General features: G+C 33.6%; 2 long non-coding RNA genes across 2 annotated transcripts; one reads left to right on the top strand and one right to left on the bottom strand.

The window, feature by feature from the left end:
- Positions 1–15,041: 15,041 nt before the first annotated feature.
- On the top strand, positions 15,042–15,722 carry LOC115883400. Its single transcript, XR_004050374.1, has 3 exons — positions 15,042–15,259; positions 15,324–15,466; positions 15,557–15,722. It is a non-coding gene; the product is annotated as an uncharacterized LOC115883400 (long non-coding RNA).
- A 375-nt stretch (positions 15,723–16,097) lies between these two features.
- LOC115883401 lies at positions 16,098–17,770 on the bottom strand. The gene is made up of 3 exons (XR_004050375.1): positions 17,745–17,770; positions 17,527–17,659; positions 16,098–16,290 (listed from the first exon to the last, which is right to left on the bottom strand). It is a non-coding gene; the product is annotated as an uncharacterized LOC115883401 (long non-coding RNA).
- Between the last annotated feature and the right edge of the window lie 486 nt (positions 17,771–18,256).

Genomic DNA, 18,256 nt, shown 5'->3' with positions numbered 1-18,256 from the left:
CTGAGCAACGGATTCTTTTTTCATTCTATTTGGGTAACGACAGAAAAGTCGTCACAGCACCTCTACTCACTTGAAAATCTAAAATGGCAACACTCCACTTGTGGCGTCTTTTTGAAAAGCTCATGAAAAATGCTAAATGATGATCATAAAGTTTTTAGGGTGAAATTGAAAAACTACCCTTACACGAACAATTAGGTGGACATTAATGAAAAAGGTGATTTTTTCAGCATAAGTTTCAAATTGGGACGATGTGTAGAAACGAGGAAGAAATGTAGGTGTGACAATTTGAAAGAAATTTAAAATGATAATTTATTTCAATAATTGCTCAAAATGACAGCCGTTTTGTTCCATACAAAAATACAAACGATTTTCAAATTCTTCTCTCACTTTTTGGAAAGTCTCTCTCGGAATATTTCGACATGCTTCAGTTCTCCTCTGCCGCAATTCTTGCAACGAACCTGGTTTTGTCTTATAGACTATGGATTTAGTGTAACCCCACAAGGAAAAGTCTAAAGGAGTGAGATCAAGTGACCTTGGCGGCCACTCGATTAGACCCCTTCGGCCAATCCATTGCCTTAGATAATATTTATCCAACAACTTATAATAAATTTCTTTGTACCAGCTTTTTTTTCTCGCAATGGTTCATGGATACAAAAATAATTCATTCTATTGTAGCCAACTTTAAAAATTGTAAATTCACTAATTTCTTTGCGCGGCGCGTAAAATCCTCGTCATTATTCTAGACCTTCTACCTTCTTACCTCGAATTGCCATAAATCCATGAATATTTTCTGCAGCTCAGCTCACTAACGTTGCTGCAGGTCGTGTACTCTAATAAATTATGTATGAAAACTGCAAAGGTTTGTGTTGTACGTCACTGAAATCGCTGGATCGGACTAGAGGTGTGCAAAGTTATCGATAAAGCAAAATATCGATCCTTTCCAAAAAATATATTGTTGAACAATGCTCGCTATGTTTCCTACAAAAAAAATGTTTTGCTAGAATAACATACTCAAGATACCTAGATTGGTAAATTTAGCTATATAACTGCAGGGTGTAAATTAATTTTTAACAAATAAGCTCTAAGGTTGATTACAGTTGAGGGTTGGAACCTTTGGTGTTACACAGCAAAATAAAAACACTAAATCACCACAATACACCAAAACACTTTTACTTTTACACTGGACGCGCATTTCGCTAACCATGTTAGCATCATCAGCAGATGATTATAAACTAAAGTACAATCTACAAGTTGAGCGTTTATATACTCGCTCAGTGGGCACCGAGTGGGCGTGGCAATTTCTAGCCAACCGAGTCAGAGCCCACTGAACGTAACAGTTAGATTTCCGCCACTAGAGTAGTGGAAGAAAGAGCTTGAAGGAATTGGACCGTTGACTCTGTTCATACTATCTTTACATTTATTAATTCTAATGCTTTCATATGCATCTAATTGCCTGTAATTTGAGACTTGTTTAATTAATTTTAAATTATTAAGATCTATACAATGTTCTTTATCAACAATATGTTCGGCAACGCAAGATTTATCCGGTCTACCATATCTTCAAGAAACTTCATAAATACCCGACCTTTCCAGTGGAGGTGTTTTATCCTTTGGATTACCTAATAATTGTTGTAATTTATTATTAGCACTATACACAAGTTTATAATTGGCATTCTTAAAAATTCCTTTTAGACCACGGGATAACTCTCTATCAAACGGTATCGAAAAATATTTAGACGTATCTTTCTCCACTTGAAAAGTCGAATTTTCAGGAATCATTAACCTATACCTACGTTTTCTAATTAATTTATCAACTAGTGAAGGAGAATATCCATTACACTCAGCTACATTCCTAATGTAATCTCTTTCTATTTCATATCTTTCGTTGGAAAGTGGGAAACTAAGTAATCTATGAACTAAGAAATTTAAACTAGCCATTTTATGTTCAACAGTATGATGTGATTCATTAGGAATATATCTGCGTGTGGTCGTATTTTTCCTATAGATATCAAATTCCAGGCAATTATTAGTATTTCTAATAACTAATACATCTAGAAATGGTAATCTGTCGTTGTTCTCAATTTCACGCGTAAATTTAATGGAAGGAAAACGATTATTTAACTTAGAAATAAAATTATCTATGGTGTCTGAATGTGTGTCAAAAACAGCAAAAATATCATCCACATACCTAAACCATACTCTTGGAAAATACTCAAACTGATTATTAGCCTCCACTGCAAATCTGCTCATGAATAAATTAGCCAAAAATGGAGACAATGGATTACCCATTGCTGTACCTTCCCGCTGTTCAAAAAAGCTGTTATTAAATTGAAAACAATTTTGTTTCATACATAACGATGTAAGCTCAATATATTCGCTCACAGTTTTGTTGTCGAGACCATTTGCGTTCAGTAATTCCTTCAAGTAGCTTAAAGTATGTGGAATTTGGAACACTTGGGAACAACGAAGATACATCAAAGGAGACCAAAATTTCACCTTCATGCAATGTTATATCTTTCATTTTGTTAATGAATTCAATATTATTTTTAACTGAGAAAGAAGGTTCATGATCAGGTAAATTTTCGAACTCCCTTGATAACCATTTTGCCAAATTATAAGTCGGAGAACCTACAGCCGAAACAATTGGGCGCATAGACTTGTCCGGTTTATGAATTTTTGGCAAAGCATACAATTTTGGTAATGAGGGATTGGATACTTGCAATTTCATATTTAAAGAAAGTAAGTAAGGTTGCATGACATGAGCTGCCAAATGCTAAAGATGGCGGAGTTCTAAACATAATTTATTTCAAAATTAACTTTTTGTTTAAATCTGTTCCCGTAAGTTCTTCCCCGATATTTTAGTAGTTAGTCTGCAATTCAGTCTCTATAAATCCAACAATTCAAAGATCATTAAAATCTGTACAGCCGTTCTTGAGTGACAAACGGTGAAACTAACCGGACTTATTTAGGTTCCATTTTATCGATATTTTGTTCAAAAATGGTCATTCTTAATATTGCTGAGAAAGGTGGGATGGCATTAAAGGGTTGGATCGAGGTTGGAGACGACGACTTTTCAACTATGCAAATTTGAAGTTAGTTATTCCGCCTAAGTTAGGCAGTAATTAGGACTTAGTTATGCCGAAAGATGAAAGTGCAAAATTTATTTCTTTTTCAAGTAATAGATCTGCAGTGCGATTTTTCTTAAAAAGAATTCTATGTAAAATATTCTGAATTTATAGATTGATCGATACGAAAAATTAACACCTTAAAATTTTCATGTTTTTTAAAGTTCAATATATACCTATGTACTTTGTTGTAAGCTATATGTTCTAAGATATATTATAAATTACAAAAAACCTAATTTTAAAGTTTTAACATCTTGTTACTCTAAACACAGATTAAGTATCCTATAAGTATACAGATAAAAATCTTGTCCCTAATTCGTGGTACGAAAATTGTTTTTTATGACGATGTGCAAACGAGTCAAATTTCCTGTGCGCAAAAATAAACTCGCGTAAAATAACAATAAACAGCGTAATAGAGAGATACCGCTAAACCGAATAGCGTGCATGGACGTTAATAAGGCCAGGTGTTATTTCCTTTACGTGAGGTGGTATTAACTCTCTTCATTTATAGTTATCGGATCGGAAAGAATTCTGATCGCGTCGAGTCCGCTATTTAACCTTAACCTAACTTTGAATTCTAAAGGGCTAAAGTGCTTATTTCCAGTGCTTTATTGTTCAACGTCTACCAATGGGTTTAGGACAACAAGCAACAAATTCTCTTAGAAGGGCTAAGTCGTCATCTGCTGTAAACCTAAGACTCTTTATATAGGTTCTTTAGTATTGGAAGAGGTGGGATCCATATTTTGGGCCATATTTATTTAATTAAAACTAATCCCAGCTACTTAAATATCAAACTACCTAATAAAACTAAAGCAATAATTCAAAACAATTCAAACATAACCTAAAATAAAAGATCTCATGCCCATTTAAGCAATTTTTAAACGTTATCAGAGGTTATTTAGAAAGAGCGCTTGGTGTAATTGATCCGCAAATTACGTCAGGCGGTAACGTTATTAGCGGGTGTTGCGTTGACTCGCGCATATCGTAACCATGACAAGGTACGCGTAAATACTGGATGACGCTATTCGGTTTTCCGATATCTCTCTAATAACTGTGCCGGTCAGGCGCTGTGCACAATTTTAGAGGCCATAAGTGGGCGTGCTATGTGCGCAAACTAGTCACCTAACTAGTGCCCGATTCCGAAAATTGGAACCACGAAAAACAATAAAGAAAAAACAAAGATTATAATCTGTATAATCTGTGCTCTAAAACTATGCATTTCCATACCCATGTTTATAGGAACTTTTTCTCATATTTTTTTTTATGAGGAATCAATGAGTATTATATAAAACTTTTGCAAGTTAAATATATTAACATTTTTAAAGGTTGCTATTAGACTTGTATCAAGGCAAATTAAAATCGCCAAAATATCAAGAGACAAAAATCAGTGGCGTTCATGCTCCTTTTAGAAAAATATTCCAGTGATAACCCTGCACGTCCCTGGTGAATATGTCAACATTTTTCAAGCTTTAAAATATGTGGCATTGTTAGTCACTTTTAACCTCAAAATTTCATTCGAAACGCTAAAAGTACTTAGAAGGAAATTATAATAAATCGAAAAAATATTCTTCTTCTTCTTTTAGAAGGCGTATCGCCTGTTTAGTTCCGGTTTCCTCCTCGTCTAAGCAACTCTTGCGAGGTTGACTGCTAACTGTCTTGCCAACGTTTAGGTGGTCGTCCAGTAGGTCTTCTGCCATGGGGTACGTTGTTGCGAATTATTATGGCCATTCTGTCGGGGCCCATTCTATTGACATGCTGGTTCCATTCTCTTCTTCTCTGCCTTATCCATCTGACAACGTCGTTTGTTTGGCACTTTTCTCTTATGTCTACATTTCTCTGTCTGTCCCTCAATGTGTATCCAGTTTTCATTCTTAAGGTCTTCATTTCAGTAGTTCGTAGGATTCTCTTTGTTACTGATGTTTCAGCTCTGGTTTCCGCACCATATGTCATCACTGGTCGTATGCAGGTTTTGTATATTCTTGACTTACATTCTGTACTCAAATGTTTGTTTTTCCATATGGGATATTTAAGATATCCTGATATTGCGGCAGCATTATTGGCTTGTTTCCTTACTTCTTCTTCCAGGAATCCTGAGCTTGTAATTTTGCATCCGAGGTATTCGAATGACATTATCTGATCAATAGTTTTGTTTTTTATTACCAATTTGCACCGTAGAGGCTCCTTTGTAATGGTCATGCATTTGGTCTTATTTGTGGAAATTTGCATGTTAAGTTTTTCTGCCCGTCTGTTAAAAGCTTGTAGCATTCTTTGGAGGTCGTCCTCTGACTCTGCAATAAGTACTGCGTCATCGGCATAGCATAATATGTTTACTTTATGCATTCCCATTCGATATCCTCATCCAGTATTCTTGACGGTTTTTATTACTTCATCCATGATTGTGTTGAATAACAGAGGGCTGAGGCTGTCGCCTTGGCGAATACCAGTTGTAGTTCGAAAATGCTGCGTTAAGGTAAATTTTGTTCTTATTTGGGTTGTTGTGTTTGTGTTTAAGTTCTTGATAAGTTCTGTGAGTTCTTTCGAGACATTACTGCTTTCCAAGATGGTGATGATGTCTTTTAGTTGGATTCTATCAAAGGCCTTTGTTAAATCTATAAAACATAGATAGGCTGGAGAGTTATATTCTAAGGATTTTTCAACTAGTTGCCTGAGTATGAATAGTGCATCGGTAGTTGATCGGTTTCTTCGGAATCCTTGTCGTTCTTCGTTTATTGGCACTATTGAGGAGGTTTTGTCCGCAATGATCTTAGTCAGAAGTTTTAGCGAGGTGCTCAGTAATGTTATTCCTCTATAGTTTGCTGGATCTGTTTTATCTCCCTTTTTAAAAATGGGTATTGTTATACTTTGTTTCCATTCTTCTGGTATTTTCTTATGTTGTAATATAATGTTAAACAGTTTTGTGTATTCCTCTATGGTAGCCGTGCCTGCGTTTTTTATTAGCTCGTTTGGTATTTTATCTTGATTAGGTGATTTTCTATTTTTAAGTTTCCTTATTGTCTCTTCTACTTGCTTGTAAGTGATTTGCGAAAAAATATTAAGATTTTAATACCCTGTAGCTACAAAACGAAGCAGAATCGTATCTATGTTGATATGAAAAATAAATCTTATTTTTATGTGCAGAATCTCCCCACGAGAGATGGCACATCTTTTTTGAAACACCCTGTATACAGTTAGCTAAGAAAATCATTAAAATATTGCTCTAAAAATAAAAAAAATTAAACGAACTTTAAATTTGACGAAAAATTTTCCGTTCGATTCTTTTTTGGCATCTGAGTGTAGATCCAAGAATCATTCACCTTAAATATTAGTACATTATTAAGAAAACCCCTGTATAAAAATACCGATTGTTAGTAAGCTGCCTGTTGAAATAGTTTTTCGAGAATACTTCCCCGTTAGCCAGGCATCGATCTTTCCGAGTTTTCACGTATACACGAAGGAAACTTGTACGAGTCTCATTCAAGTTTCTTTTCGAAAGTTCGGAAAATGTTTTGAAGGGCTCGCGTATACCTTTAATAATAAAAAAAGGAAACTAGCTACGCTCCCGGATAATTTACCTGATCTTGATCCGCCTTGCCCAACTTATATTTCGCTTCGTTAAAAAGTTTCCAAGTTTTTCCTGGAGTCGATATAGTTTTAATTAGAAACTCGCGCAAACTTATTAAGTTTTCCCGGGGTAATTAGTTCTTTATTTAAATAATTAAATGTTACAGGACGTGAACAACAATTAAAATAATAATTTGCAACATATGTACCGGGTGGCCAACTAAGAATGGACGCCGGCTGTATCTCGGAAACTACTTATCGTACAACTGTGGGAAAAAAATTCTAATAAGTAAATCGACGAAGAGAAATCGCTGGAAATTATTGTCAAGTTCGAAAAATGCCCGCTAGGTGGCGTTTCTCTAATAGTCACCACTTTATGTTATAAGATAGAGCAAAACATTTTATATCAAAAAAATGAAAAATTTCTCGATGATTACAGTAGTGATATTTAAAATACCTGTTCACCTGCATATTTTTGAGAAAAACCCTGTTTTCTGATTGGCTATTAGAGAAACGCCCCCTAGCGGGCATTTTTCGAACTTGAAGATACTTTCCAGCGATTTCTCTTGGTCGATTTACCTATTAGAATTTTTTTCCCAAAGTTATATGATAAGTAGTTTCTGAGATACAGCCGGCGTCCATTCTTAGTTGGCCACCCGGTACATGTAAAATGTAGAATCTACTATGAGTATATTGCTTACATATTTTTAAGCGGTTTTATTTAGCTCGACCCGTACGGTATTTATTTATTTGTTTGTTTATTTGGGTCAAAATTAGAAATTGAAATTTAAGTACCTTCCTGTTGTCAGATTGATCTGAAATTTGGTACACACCTTTAGTTCCGATGACAATAGAATATAGTAATATCAATAACATTGTAAATCTAAGATGGCCGCCGGTACAAAATGGCGGATTTCATATTTTTCCACAACCCCCTCAATATGGGTATCAAATGAAAGGGCTACACTAGTAGAATACTGTGATTATGACAAAATTTCAAATCCAAGATGGACGTCGTTACAAAATGGCGTATTAGGTGAGGGCATGAGTAGTCGTGTCCAGAACAGTTGTGTCCAAGATTGTGTGACGTTAGAAGGACAGATAAAAAAAAATAGGTGATTAGATGTACCTACGTAGTTAGCGGTAGCTTTACCACCCAAGTTAAGGTAATAGGTTAAAACGTGCTGAGGACTGTATGGCATTAGGGTGGCTAAAAATGTAATGTCGCAAGCGTTTTCCCCTCAAGATTGGGCGCCAAGATTGTTGTATATTATAGCCTTGCCCCTCTACTGAACCTCTGGGGGGGTCGACCGTTAAAATGTCCATTACTCGTGGGAACACCATGGAAACAATAAATAACAAAAAAACAAACAAAAATAAAAACGAAACTGCTACACAACTAAAAAGAAGGCTCGAAAAGGCGAAAGAAAAGTATAGAACGAAACGTGCAAAAGAAAGTGAAAATGAAACCTATAGTCGACTAAAGAAACGAAGAGAACGGTTAGCAACAGAAACACCTGAGCAACATGATGCCAGGTTAATAGCACAACGTGAGAGACAAAGGCAGCTGGTAGAGTCAGAAACGCCTGAGCGTCATGAGTCCAGGCTAGCATCACAACGTGACAGACAGAGAGAGAGTTGTTAACGGCAGAAACACCTTAGTGTCATGAGTCTAGGCTGGCATCACAACGAGAGAGACAAAGAGAGTTGTTAGCGTCAGAAACACCTGAGCGTCAGATTGTAATAAATTATCAGGTAAAAACCATGTAATAATGATGCACTAAATGAATTAAATAGAATGAGGAGTATTCGGTAGGCATTTCCGTTAAATACTAAAAACTAGAAAATAAAAAATCGGTAAAAAAACTTTTAAGTTAAACGGTTTTATCTTATGTGCACTGAAAACTAGAAAATAATAATAACAGTTAGGTATTTTGAACTTCTAGTTCAGAAATATTTTAGTACTAGGCAGAATAGCTTTTAGGCATATTAGACTAAAATAAAAACGTGGGGCCCCTCTGAAATCCTACCTATGGCAAAGCATATCTTTATACTTTGGTAGATCATGAGCTCGGCGTTCGCTGGTGAAGCCGCCACGGCTGGTTATTGATTGTCAAAAACTCCAGTTACGATTATAGTAAGTCGATGCAATCCACACTTAGTATAGAACAAAGTATTACAGCAATAGTTAATGGGCCCCACGTTTTTATTTTAGTCTAATATGCCTAAAAGCTGTTCTGCCTAGTACTAAAATATTTCTGAACTAGAAGTTCAAAATACCTAATTGTTATTATTATTTTCTAGTTTTCAGTGCACATAAGATAAAACCGTTCAAGTTAAAAGTTTTTTTACCGATTTTTTTTATTTATCATGCTCTATAGGATATATATTATTTCCTATTTCCTCATAAATCACATAATAAAAAATCGGAACATAACAAATTCATATACGTAGTGAAAAAAATTGAAATATGGAGGTTTGTATATATGCGCGATCGTATATCAAAGTTAACTCTCGATTTGGCTAAACAATATATTTATATATGTCAATGAAAATAGCTGGAGTGGCATGGAATTTACCGGCACACTATTGATTTACGCGATATTTCGTTTGTCATTGTTTGAATACAATTCAAAATTCTGCATATGCATACGATTGAAATTGTTAGGATAAATTAACCAAATATGGAATAGTATCATAGGACTTTTTTGAACAAATATGGAATAAATCCTTAATATTCACAATAAACCTTGCCCCAAAGACGATTCAGTTCCCTGGTATGGGTATGGTATGGTATGGTATGGTCATTTCCCAAATAATTTTTTTCTCTCGATCTTGTTCTCTCGCAGCCATGACAATCATATATGCACAAGTCATATTCTTGTAGAGAATTGAACGCTCTACAAAAAAGGTTTCTTACAATTTTCCGATAAACCTACTCCTTCAAAAGTTATTCACGGTTAAAGTTAACCACTCGATAAATTCCAAAATTTTTCAACTTATTTTTACAAAATTATGATTATTTTTGAAAATGTTAATCTATTATTTGAAAGGGGGGATTTAGACAATTATAACTAGAAAAACAAAACCAAATTCGTAAACTAAGCTTTGCAACAGACTACAGTATAAATGTTACTTTACCGTAACAAGAAATAATAAATAACTAGATGATTTTTAAATAATTTTGTGTATATTTTGTTCACGAGGCGCAGTACCGTGGATTATAAGCCGATAAATGGTAGACCGCTAGTTAGTCACTGTTTTATATTTTTTTTACTATATAAATTAATAATATTAGACAATGATGTAATTAATAATATTAGACAATGATTAAAACTAAATGTTCTTGTGTAACCTTCGAGGAATATCCAAATTAATTTACCAGTAACTGTTTTCATATCAGTTTTTCCAAGCTTACTTATTTTTCTGAAGCCACCACGTTTGACCTTGATTGTTCCATGCTATTTCACAAAATAGTAGGATCAATATAAGCCCAGTTATAAAAATTAGTTCCCACATTTCCTTAAATAGATCGAGACGCGCCGTGATTGGTTGTTTTTTATTGTTAACCCAGATTAACAATAAAAACAAACAACCAGTTACCGCGCGTCTCGATCTATTTTATAAAACGTGGGAACTAATTTTTATAACACGGACTTATTTATTTATCGTACTACACACACCGGAAAAGTCTAGGGATATTACAATTTTATCCAGCCATCGTCAGTAATTTTATTATATGCATTTCTGATATAATAAAACTAAAATAAACAAATAGTTTACTGGACGTATTGGAAATAAAAATGCGAAATTTACCGAATTTTTCAAATTTACCTTGATTTTTATTGAACTCAAAAAAAAACACATATTTTTTTTTATTCTAAACTGTGAATTAAAAAAAAAAAGATAAAACCATTTTTACTTAATAAAGGGTATGGCCTCCTCTACTGTTCATTACAGCCCTACATCGTCTCTCCATGCTCCTGATCAGGTTGTCGATCTCTTCTTGAAGTACAGCCTGCCACGCTGCATTCACGGCCCGAACCAGATCCCTACGAGTTTCACGAGGCATACCCATTCTCAAAATTCTTTTTTGGACCGCGTCCCATACGTGCTCGATGGGGTTGAGGTCAGGGGATTGTGCCGGCCAGGGTAAGATGTTTAATTGATGAGCATTGATAAACTCACTTACCACTCTGGCTGTATGAGGCCGTGCATTGTCATGCATGAGAATGAAGTTTCTCCCAAAATCATTGGTATATGGTAACACGACAGGCTCAAGAGTTAAATCACGATATGTGATTCCTGTTAGAAACCTTTCAAGAAAAACGAGATCGGTTTTTCGGCCTAACTGGACTGCTCCCCAGACCTTAACTGTTCCACCTTGATAAGGGTGCACTTCCTGAACATGATCCAACCGAATAAGATTTGCCGGTTCTCTCCATATCCTAAGCCTTCTCGAATCCGGATGAATTCCAAAGCGTGACTCATCCGTGCAGAGAACATTGGCCCATTGTTCATTCGACCACCGAACATGATCTTGAGCCCACAAATACCGTACCTCTCGATTTTCTCTCGTTAAGAGTTGAGCTCTCCAGGGGCGTCTGCTTCTTAAGTTGACCTCTCTTAATCTATTGCGAACAGTATCAGGACTAACGGTTACATTATGTGTTTCCTGGAGAATTAAACTAAGCTTTGGTGCTGTAAAAGTCGGTCGGCGTCGATCATTTAATTGTAAAAAATGATCTTGCTGAGGGGTAGTAATGCGATGTCGCCCTGTGTGCCTTTCAGCAACATCACCACTTTTACGGTAGCGTGCACTTAATCGCGATATTACACTTTGCGTTGTATTTAATGCTCTAGCTACGTCGATTCGGCGCATTCCAGCTTCGAGCATACCTATGGCCCTTACCATTTCGTCTTTGTTAAGATGTCTACGCTCCATAATGTGGTTTAATACTAAACAGAGTTATTTGAATAAATTCTGGCCAGTTATCATAAAAACATAGCCAGTACAGGTTAAATTCGAACAATTGATGCTACGTGCTTTTTATACATTTGACAAAAAATGCACAAACACTTCTGCAAATATCCCAAATTTAGAAATAACTAATGTGACTACTTCGTTTCAATCGAAGTAGAAAGAATCGGCCTACAAATATGTGGTTGTTTATTCAAAACATTTATTTTTAACTTTAATAAAATGATATCCCTAGATTTTTCCGGTGTGTGTATTTCCAGAAATGTTTTGCGAAATGTTGGACGAAACATTTCCAGAAATATTTCCCAAAACATTTCGGAGATAGTCTAGAGGCTGTTTTAGAATTGATTATTTTAGACATTTTTTCTAATTATACGGTTCTTTCGGCCCACTTCAGGGCCGGATTAAGTCATAAAACAAGTTTTAGCCGGTCCCGAAATCCTAAATCTTTGTTGTAATAAATTCGGGCGGTGCCGCGTCGGCGTCGCTGGAAACTTTCTTAACTATAAAGCCCTCAAATTATTCAGAGACGTGCCCGATATATTTTCGCAAAGTTTTAACTGCACTGATTATGGCAAAGTAAAGTTTATTTTGACTTTGGCGTAGGAGGGAATACATTAAAACGTGAACGATAAACTTGTATACTTGTTAAAACGTGAAATTCTTATTTGTCACGTAGCGCCATTTTACTTAGGGTGATATTTTCGTAATAATTATAATTATAATCTACTAGTTGAAGCCTGGCGCATCCGCCAAGACATCAGGAATAAAAAATACTTTTTATTTTTTGTTTAATTAAATGAAAAACAAAAAAAAACGGTGACGACAATTTTTAGAAGAGCCAATTAGCTATCTTTTAGTAAAAAAGCAACTTTCTAGAGCAAGTCGTTACTTCAGTAGAGACGACACAGATACAGTACGTCTGTCCGTTCTGTAGCTAAGGGGTATCCGTGAGAGGGGAAACGATATTCTCTCGATGTTTTTCGTAAAAAAATAGACGACGCGTCCCATCAATAAAAATTCAGCAAATTTGCAAGTAGCCAATAAAATAAGTGGGCTGATTTGCGGTGACGCACTCGTCAAATCGACGTATAAAATATATTGCTGTTTATTTAAATGTTTTTTTGTCCGCATTCCTTTTATAGACACAGATCCACCAGATGTACTGTAAACATTAGCATTTTATATAATATGTAGATATACTAATATATAAAATCCATAAGTGACTCAACCGCTCAAAACATTAAACGTAAGAAGCTCAATTTTGGCATACAGGTTGATTCTAGGGTGTACAGATTCGACATGAAGGGATTTTTCGAAATTCCAGTTCCAAGGGGGTGAAACCACCCCTCAAATGTTTCAATATTTTTTATTTAAAAAACAAAATATACATATTATATTGTGCATCCGATTCACGTAAAATATATAGGGTGTTCCATTTAAATTAAACAAGTTTTTGCAGTTTAAAGCTAGTAATTATTTAATATAAATTTTTGGACACTCTGTATAAGGTAGTAAAATTTTTATTATTGCAACACAATATCTGATCAATAAATAATCTTCAGTAAATATTTAGTACTAAAAACTTTGATACCCTGGGAGAAATAAAGCATTAAAATTTTTACTACAATTTCATAAAATTGAAAATATTTCAAAAACGGTAAGGTTCAAGTGTGATAAACCTTAATCAAATTTACCTTTATTTCAATCGTAGAATCCAAAAATAGAATAATATACAGGGTGTTCCATTTAAAAAAAATACAACTATAATATTTTTTACTTATTTGGGACACTCTGTATCTTGTAAAAATATTTTTAAATTGTAGCTCTAATAGACCTTCAACGAACTCAAAACTTACAATTTGTAAAAATCTAATCGTTTAGCTACAATACTCCGTGTCGTATGTGGTGAACAACCCTGTATAATAATATCGCCATATTGTTTTTTCTTCTGCTGACATAAATGTGAGAAAATTTTATCCAGTTTGTATGTTAATGGAAATTCTTGCTTTAATGATTAAAGTCACGTGCTAGTTTTATATACAAATATGATGGGGTAGGGCCCCGAAACCGGTAGTGAGAGCAGGTTGATCCACATTATGTCGAACACAGCGTGGAATTAATTTCTATATTAGCAGTTCAAGACAAGAAACTCTTATATAATTTTATTATATGTATACCTAAAAACTACAAGAAATTTATTTTTCATTTATATATAAAATTATATGGGGAATCCCATTTATCGTCTTTTGATCATACGATAACCTTATATTTAATTTATTTTCAAAGTTTTACAGGAATTACCTCGGGAATTACTAAACTGTAAAATCGTAATTTTTGGGGCTTACTCAACCGGGTCTCACAATGCAAATTCACCTCAAATATCCATTTAGTTGGTCATTGGCAAGCACTCTCTCATTGTACATGAAAATAACAAAACAAACATTTACTGATCTGGATAAAATTGATAGTTAAATAGTAAGATCACCCGGGGGTACTCCGCCCCCTAGCCACTGACATTCTATTCAATATAGCCCATTCCATATCTTCCATCTAATTCAAATATTATTCGGATCTATTGGTTAATAATCTTCAACAACTAGCTAGTGTCACCTGAAATATTATAGGGGCTTCCCCCGGACTCAAATCTGCCGCTAAACAGATTCGCATCCCAATCGATGGGGCTAATTGGGGTCCTCACACAACGCCCCAGCGGTGTCCATCGAGAAGCAAGAGAGACCTCAAACTCTCAAGACCATCCTCGAAGGAACGACGTCACAAGAGGTTTACTACTTCCATAGTCAAAAGACTCGCTACTTCCAAATGTCAGCTCTGTGACAAAACACAACACTACACAGCCGGCCGGCCTATCAACAACTGACTGACCTGCCGCCTGCCGAGCTAAGCCTTCTCCAAGGATATATAGAAGAAGGATATTCAACTCTCTATAGCGGGCTATGTTGGAAAATATGCCTTATTTTGTCGAGGAAGACGATTTCGTCACGACCAATGAGCGTCGAGTATTTGAAATTGAAAACATATAAATTGACGGTAACCTATGTTTTTTGACTCATTTCTCTGACAGATGTGATGAGATTATTATTGTAATTTATAGATCCAAACGTTTTTTGAAAAAATAATGTATTTTAAAGTTATTTCCTAGAGTTTGGTTTGGCCTTCTATATTCTGGTATTTTTTGTATCTGAAGCCGCAAAGAAATTTCGCTCTATAGTGAGAAAAATGTTATTATATCTTTTTAGACGTGTAGAATTACAAAATTTCTTATTTCAGATGTTCTAAATGTGAGTGCATGTCAAAAATTTAAATATATACTTGAAATATTTCATGTTATATGCTTTGACATTTTTGGAAGTAAACAAATATTGAAAAGTGTTGTGCCTTCACAGAATTTAAATTGGCATTAGGAATAGATTTCCTTGATTTAGTAATGATATTGCTCATAGAAATTGATAATGTGAAGAATAACAATACATGAACATAGAATAACAAGAAAGAAATTCTAGCAGCAAGTTAGGTTATGAGATAAATTTTATTTATATAGTTTGTTTAAAGAGTTTAGTTTGAAAAAAAGGTAAAACAATTATTATTGTCCAGATCATATTTGATAACTGTTGTTAATTGATAACATATTACAGGGACACAGTAAAAAGACAAAACATTTAGACCCTTTGAAATAGAAATGTTTGCAATGGATATTAATAAATTCTAGCCAATTTGTACGATGTACAATGCAGGCAATATTTCTGCCTCCTAACGCACTATTCGCGTAAAAGAAGATGTGGGTATTGTATTTACAGGTAGTTAATGATACATGGAATATATTTCTATATTATTGCAATAACGATGTCTTTATGTTGTATTTTTTTAGAACAGATTTATTATTAGTTGGCTAGTGTGTTAGTAGGATAGCCATTGGTAGTTATAAAGTATGAAGTCGTCAGGTATTAATAATAGGAATTGATCAAAGCTTATACATTTATTGTGATATTTATATTGTGAATTTAAGTAGTTAGTTTTGGTTGTTTAATAAACGAATTAATATGCTTATTGTGTATCTTATTAAAAGAACAATGAAAAGTTGAATACCATAGAGGTACGTATGTTATACAAAGAATTTGCATCAACATTTTTTTGGTTATATACTTGTACTGATATTTGTTTCTTGAACTAAAGAATTATACAGTACCTACTACACAATATATAATCTGCAGCTACATAGGTAGGTAGCTATTGGTAATTAAATTTTTTATCTAATATAATATCTAACATCAGAAATATTGTTAATTATCAACTATAAACAACTAAGAACTAGAATTATCAACTATAAACACAATATAATATACTGTATCTTAAGCAATATGTAATTATTTAACAATTATTTTTTTTGGGAAATAAAAACTGGTACTAAATTCTTTTTGACTATTTAATTTCTAAGTCACAAATAATGGTGGACAAATAGCAAGAAAATTATACAAGTAAAACATAATTTTAACTTATTTCTCTAATGGAATTTTGGTATTGATCTACTTAGTAGGATATGCAGTTATCAATCATATTTTTGAATATTTATATTCAATATTGTTCAGGAACAGCCCAATTACTCTGAAAAAAAAATATATGGTCAAATTCTTTGAAAAGAAACTTTTAAAATCAGTAATGATAAAAAAATATATAATTGAACCAGGGGACACAGAATTAGGGGAATTAACAATAGATTATTAAAAATTGCCTTCTCTTAAAAAAGTAGTATTATATGCACTTAGAAAGACTATAAAGGATATAAGTACGCATAGAAAAAAAGTAAGTATCTATACTACTGATATACACATCGGGACAGGTCGACTCTGTGTATAGGATTTTAACGTGTAAGACAGTGATGTAGGCAGCTTAATGGCAAATCAAATGTATTAAAAAGAGAAAAAAGTTGGGTGGGTATGGGTGGGAACATTTCTTCTGAGCGGTATTGCCAGATTTTGCATCAAAATTTCAAACCGCATAAGTAGACGTTTCAAAAATGTGGCATCTAGGGTTGGATCTGGATTTTCAACAATTAGTTACTCATTTTACTACAACTGTAATAGATTACATTTAGCTTAAATATATTATCTTCATTTCAGTATACATGAACATTTTTAACATAGTTTATTTTATTCTAATTTCTTTAAGACTACGATAATATACTGGTCGGCAAGAGAAAATCTTGGGTCGTTTATTTTAGTCATCATTTACCTACATGTCTAGAAGTGAATCGCTATGGCAATCTTGTAAGTCGGGGAGAGAAAATTATTACCTATCCACTTAATCCGGAGCTCAACTTCATACGCTTGGGAAAATTCTTGCTCTTTTTCTCTTTGTTCATTTATACAATCACAGAGTCTATAGACTCTGTGCACGACAATCGGCACCCAAAGCCGTGTACATTATCGGTTATATCATTAAATAAACTAACCAAAAAATATGCTGTATTACGTAGTAAATAGTGCAAATTCTATTGTCGACCATTCTAATCAGTATTAAATAATAATGGAGTGAGCCAGTGTGAAGTGAGACATTAAATGATTGATCTTTTTGTTAAATTACGTGGTATAACTATATATATTCATATATATAACTATATATGAATACGATATCTACAGTATACAATATTACTAGTATAAAAATAACAGCACAGTCGGCACACTTTAAAATAAAAAAGCAGCATAATATTCAGGTATGTATATAAGTAAAATTTTCTCAAATATATTAGACTATGAAATAAATTGCAACTAAATTTTAATTAATAAACATAAACAAATAAAATTGTCAGTGTTATTAAAACTTTATGTAAATATATGTTACCTTAATACTTTGTCTTTAATCCTACTCTTCTGACATGGCTTTTCAAACTTATGCCCAAATCTCAATTCTTGTTATTAAGAATAATATTTATGAACTTTTGTTTCCATATTAATTTCAATATATTTGAATAAAACTGGAAAAATAATCAATATTGGCACTTGAAATTTTAACTTCTTATGTCCTTAAATTATTTATATTGTGTTATACATAATACTTACATAAATATTCAATTTAAAAATAGATCAGCACTTGAACGAGTGAATATAAAATAGTATATTATCAATTTCTATGAGCAATATTATTACTAAATCAAGGAAATCTATTCCTAATGCCAATTTAAATTCTGTGAAGGCACAACACTTTCTTCAATATTTGTTTACTTCCAAAGGGCAAAGGGTATAACTTGAAATATTTCAAGTATATATTTTAATTTTTGACATTAAGCACTCACATTTAGAACATCGAAATAAGAAATTTTGTAATTCTACACGTCTAAAAAGATATAATAACATTTTTCTCACTACAGAGCGAAATTTCTTTGCGGCTTCAGATACAAAACTTGCGAATTTCCATACATCGAAATACAAAATAAGATATTATTTATTAGTAGACAAATACCAGAATATAGAAGGCCAAACCAAACCTCTAGGAAATAACTTTAAAATAAATTATTTATTCAAAAAACGTTTGGATTTTGGATCTATAAATTACAATAACAATCGTCATCACA

Source organism: Sitophilus oryzae, unplaced genomic scaffold (assembly GCF_002938485.1).
Source record: "Sitophilus oryzae breed Bouriz unplaced genomic scaffold, Soryzae_2.0 scaffold_1898_pilon_pilon, whole genome shotgun sequence".
Taxonomy (NCBI): domain Eukaryota; kingdom Metazoa; phylum Arthropoda; class Insecta; order Coleoptera; family Curculionidae; genus Sitophilus; species Sitophilus oryzae.
Note: the sequence above shows the minus strand (reverse complement) of the source record. Positions and strands in the feature narration are given on the sequence as shown.